Below are 6,000 nucleotides of genomic sequence, written 5' to 3'. Positions count from 1 at the left end.
GCAACATTTGCTATTAACTTAAATCTAACTCTAACCTTCACATTAAAATCAAGTCTTAACCTTGATACAGTCCTTTGAAGTTATGAGCACAGGCCATATTGTCCTCACAATGCAGACATGTCATCACTATGATGGTTTAAAAATAAAATCTGACTTCGCAAAGACAGCAACACAAACCCATACATACAGCATACATACATATATACTGCACAAAATGCTCTTGTAACACTTTATGTGTCTGTGGCATAAGGTATGTTCTCCTGAATGATCTGAAATCCAGTGCAGTGGTTGGATTTTCACAGCCAACAAGTGGACAGCTTTACTGCTCCATGTGTCCATTATCTTTCCATTTGTGCGCCTTATTTCCCAGTTTACTGTAAGTGTAGCCTGAAGTTAAGCTTCTTAGTGTCCAGAAAAATTGAAAGGGAACACATGACCTCCGTTCACACAAGGTACACCACAAAAGATCAGGTCAGTGGTGCTGATTATAGCTCAAAGGCTGGTGAGGAGCCTCAGCCTGGCGCAGTGTTTGAACTGCAGGGCGGTGCGTTTGATGCTGCTCCTCTGACTCCTCCATCCTGTCTCTGCTCCCTCAGGTATGCAGGCCAGGGGTTCTTGGCATCTGCAGCTTGAGACTGCAGCCCAGATGAGCCCTACTTTACTACATGTCTGCTCTCGTTCTGCTCACAGGAAATTAGGGAGGGAAAAAGCAGGGCTTAAACTCAAGGACACAATTTGACCATTTTGATTTGAAGTTTACTGTACATGAACTCAGTTGACTGGGTCGTCTGTTTAAGCTGAATAACAGAAAGGCGGTGAAGTGTTGTAGTTACTTCTTCCATTTTCCACTCTCTTAATGACGAGGCTACTGAAGCGATGACTTGTGGTACAGAAAATGAACACACTCAGCATCCCGCTTTACCTCCGAATGCTCACAAAGTCATTTATAAATCTCATAAATGTCACTGGCAGAAGGCTGCTGTAATTTCAGTTAAACAATGCTCGCAAATGCTTGTATGTGTGTGTTCTGGGAGTTATGTGTGGGTGGTGAGGGTCAGATTACAAGCAGTGATGCCAATTCCACCAGAGTGATAAAAGCCTTCATCGTAGTCCTACATCACAGCACGGTAAAACGTCCCTCTCGGCCTGTGGCTACTGCCAAATACTCGTCTTTTCTTCTTTCTTCTTCTCTGTCAGTGGTGTTTATAAATCATAAACTCAGCACGCAGGCAGAGAAGCAGGATTGTGGAGCTCAATGGACACGTATCCTCTGTGCTCCCTGTGCGCCTACATGTGGAAGTAACAAATTCACTCTCCTTAAGTTCCCCAATGGAGCAAAATGTCTTAAAATGATGCTTGGTTGAGTAGAGGAGCATGAAAGAGTGAGGTAAAAATGGAAAATGTGCAGTTGTCAGTTGTTTCCACCAAGAACCTGGTTTTCATTCTTAAGTCATATCATTATGAGTGTTTTTTGTTTTGTTTTTATCTAACATGTTTCTTGTTTAACAAGGATCAAAGCCTTTCCCAAACCTCAACAATGATAGTACTTTCTGGCCAAAACTTAAACTAGCCTTAAACCCTTGTTTCCTCTTCACCCCTGCATGATTTTTGGATTTGGATATCTTTTGGATAAAAAAAAAATGGAGCACACTGGTTAATTATTAATCTGTGTTCTCCATTCACAGCCTTCAATTGTGCAAACAGATTCTAATTTGAAGTATTTGGCATGCAGTGATATTTAAGTGGTCCTCAAAAGGGGAATCCTATTGTCTTCACAAGGTTGCCTCTGTTTTCCCCCTCACTTAGGCTTTCTCCTTGTTTTTGCTGGTTCTTATTGAGGCTCTGAGTTAGGCAATGTTGGTTTTATTTATTGTTTCATAATGTGGCTGTTGTGAAGCCCTTTGAGACTGCAGCTTTGATGAAGGGCTGTACAAATAAATCTAGCTTGACATGGCTTAAATCATGGACACTGGTGTGAAAAGATTTCCAAGAGCACATTTCCAGAATTCCTGTTGCAGCAAATTATGGTCTGTTGGGCTTTTGTGTGGTGTTCATTGAATCAGATGCTTGATTTAAATTTATTTATTATTATTTATTTAAGGATGACAAAGGCAAACGGTCTGGTCTGTCCACAACCAGCTGGAAAAATCAGTTTGTGCAAAATTTGTATAGATATTAATGGTCCTCAGAGGATGACACCTAGTGACATTGGTGAGATTTGTGGTTTGCAAATGTCTTGACAACAGTTAGATGAATCATGAAATGTGGTTCAGGCATTCATGTCCCCCTAAGCTAACACACCAAACGAACATGGTGAGCATGGTAAACATTATATCTGCCTTACCATGCTGACATCATCATTTATCTTGAAGTTCCACTGTGCCTAAATACAATCATACAGAGCCACTAACATGGCATGAGATCGTGACTGAGACTGTAGTTTAAGCTCCTTTCAGTTGTGTCTGTTTTAGCCTCTGTTCATCAAGTATTTTTGTCATCAATTTGGGAACTTGTTTCTCTCACTCTTTGCACTGAGAAACAATTAGCCCTTAACCGTTTGAGCTCCTTCTATTTTTGGAGAGTGAGAGTAAGTGTTTGGCTGTTTTATTGTTTTTGACTGACACTCCAAAGGGCTTTTTCAGTTAAAGACTTTCTACTTAGATGGTTCAGGAGAAACCCGTTGGCACCAGTCACTGGTGCTGTGGCAAAGTGAAAGCTTATTGTGCACTGCCTCATTGTAAAGGGTAATTTTGGACTGAGTCCGAGTGTTTCAGAGGGTGGTGACACTGACACAGATCGCTGTTAACGCACTACAGAATCAGCTTAGAAATGGAGCCAAGTTGTGGCTGGAGGGATACACTGAAAGGCCTCAAGAATTAAATTCCTTCATTATGATGGAGTGATGAAGGAGCAAGGGGTGGGGGAGTCAGTGGGCATTTGAAGGCAGGAATAAAGAGAAAGCTTACCATCAGTATGCGGTGTGTACTGCTGGGGGTGGAGGACGTGAGGATGAGGAATGAGACCTGATAAGTTTTTCTGACAGTTGAGTGATATTCATGGATATGGGCAAGGAAAGGCAATGATAGCTTTAGCCTTTTGAGTTTATGACCCTTTTAAATGTTGACCTCACGTGAACCATTAACAACCCCCCAGTGTGTGTGGGAACACACACACACACACCAACCTGCACAAATGAGGACACACACAAAGACATATATCTCCACACACTAGATGAAGTTGTAAGAGTGATTGACTCATTCCTGTTGTATTCACCACAAGCCACAGGAAAGAGAACAAACAGAAGAAAACAAGGCCGCTATTGTGTGCTCCAGGCTCTACCACAGATAAGGAAAAGGATTACATGAGCAGCTATCAGTAGACAATAACTAAAGCCCATTTATTTGATTGGTTTATTTCCCTCTTAGGGTGATAACATAATCTAAAGTGATATGAGAGACTCGAACTAACAGTAGTGTTGAGTTTTGTCACGACTTCTCACACTGCACTTTAAAAATAAAGAGAGAGAGAGAGAAAAAAAAACATTAAGGCCAAGACTTCTTCCACCCCATCACCCACTTAAGCCACAGAAAAAATCCTAAACCCGTTGACCCTGAGTGGTACCCTGTTTCAAGTCTTTCCAAATAACAATAATCCTTCTTCATCATGTGTGTCTATTTTGCTGCTGGAGAGGTTTCAGAGAGGGAGAGAGGGAAAAAAAATGGTAAAGACCACATCTTATACACATGGAGAAAGTTATGCCCGTTCACACACTCTGCAGTGCTATCATAAGACACGTTGGCCTGGTGTGGGTAGTCTCTGTGAAAACACACAACCTGTACCGTGCATACCAGTCTGAGCTGTGGATTCTGGCCAGCTGAGATCCAATAATATTTAGCAATACAATATACTCACACTCACAAATTTGCTTTTGTTGTAACAGTGAGGACTGTTTAACCTTTTCTTGTTTAAGGCTAATGGTTAAAAATGATCAGCGGTGAATAATTAAATCATATTTTGCTGGAACTGAGACCCATATTTATGTGTTTCTAGACTACTTTAAAAAAAAAAAAGAGAAGGTCAAGCACAGTTTCTCACAGTGCAAAGTAAAAATAATGTGTTCATTGAGGGGGCATTGTAAAGGAAGTGCAGGAGATTTTTTTTTTTTTTACTTGGTAAGCGCAGACCTGTTTCCTTTTTTCTTTATCTATGAGAAAGGTTAAACAGGTAGAGGTCACTAAAATTAACTACTCCACCCTTTTTTTAATGTTTATATCTTTTGTTGCATAAATAACACTGGGTTCCATGTTCAATAAATCTGTGTTGAGTCAACACATGAATGAGTCTGACTTCACACTAAAGTTTCTGTCACTCATCTAAATTTATCGTTATTATAAGGTTGGTAAAGTAAGAGCCGCATACAGGGCATGCCTTGTGCTGCAGTAACGTAGTGTGTTTTCCTTCTGCCAACTCTGGCTAAGCTTAAATGATGTGTGTATGTTCGTGCATGTCTGCACACACGCATGAGCCCACGTGCGCCTGTTTATGTCTCCCACTGCGTGCACGTGCATACGCGCCTGTGTTTGTGCTTGCCGGTGTGTGCATGCCCATCACTCAGACTTCAGCTGGGCAAACCTGGAGGATTGCGTCACAGTCAGAGAAAAGAGCAGTCCCGGCCAGTAAACTAGTCTTTAATTGCTTTGCAACTGAGAACACACTGCTGGGGAAACAAGGGGCTCATTGTGAGTGCGTGTTCATCTCAACACACCTCATATTTTCTGCAGACCGTTGACCCCTACCAGCTCTGCAGCATTTACAATAAAACACAAAGCCAGCAATTAAAGTACTATTAAAGTGTTTGCATGCACGTTCACATGGAGACACTCTTAACATGTGTGTCTGCATTTCTATATGCTGATGTATTCCAACAGCTGGTCAAGCTGCTGTATGTTACCGTGTTTAAGCACAGAGGAGTGATGTGAAGTCAGTTTGCTTGCTGGAGGATGAAGTACAACATTGTGCTTCTGTGTTTTGCTCTGAAAAAGCTGTGCATGATGAGGCATTAAAAATGAGTGTGATTGAAATGTGTGTGTGTGTATGTGTCTCATGATAGATCTATGTTGGGTGGTGGTGGTGGTCTGGCTGTGATGTAAACCAGATGTGGACTGGATGCAGACTTTCGTACCCACTGGAGGGAGAACGGAGCCTATGCGTGTGTGAATGTTGGTGCATGTGGAGCGCCAGCATTGATTACAAATCCTATGTAATTTTGCATCTCACCAACCACATTTGGCAGAGCGTGGATTCTGTGCTAGCTGAAATGAGCTCATGCTTTATATGACTGACCCATAAATCATGCAGACTGCATACAGCCACTGCTGTCACAGAGCTCAGTGGCTCAGAGTATACTGATATTATTACGCTCATTTAAAAGCCATGTTAGATAAACTATGTCAATACATGCTGATTCTGTTTAACCAATAAACTTCCAGGCCTACATGTATTACATTTCAGGTGATGTAGAGATTAAGATAAAGGAAAGATCATGAGATTTATTTTAAAGCCACTTTTCTCAGGAAGGCCACTTGAGAAAATCATCTGAAATACTAAATACAATTTCATAACAAGACTGACTGTTAAAAGCTGAAATTCTTTGCAGAACTGCTAAATTAGGGAAATCTAATCAACCTATCAACCCTGGAAAGGCTACACTGGGTTCATCTGTTGATCCAGTTCGATAGAACTGGCATTCAGTGTGTACAATGCCACGTGTGTATGTGAGCCCCTCCAATTGCCAGTCCCTTAAAATTGGTGTATTCTGTCTTAGTTACATTTTCAGAAAATACAGTTGGAAGAGGAAGAATAGACTCATTCAGGTGGTCAGATGTTTTCAGCTAATGAAAAAAAAAAAAGAATGAGGAGGGCATGAATGCACTGGATATCTGTGAGCAAAACTCACATGGAACATATTTATTGTGATATGAAAATAGAGTCTGTTTAATG

The sequence above is a fragment of the Toxotes jaculatrix genome, chromosome 2, assembly GCF_017976425.1.
Source record: "Toxotes jaculatrix isolate fToxJac2 chromosome 2, fToxJac2.pri, whole genome shotgun sequence".
Lineage (NCBI taxonomy): Eukaryota > Metazoa > Chordata > Actinopteri > Toxotidae > Toxotes > Toxotes jaculatrix.
Note: the sequence above shows the minus strand (reverse complement) of the source record.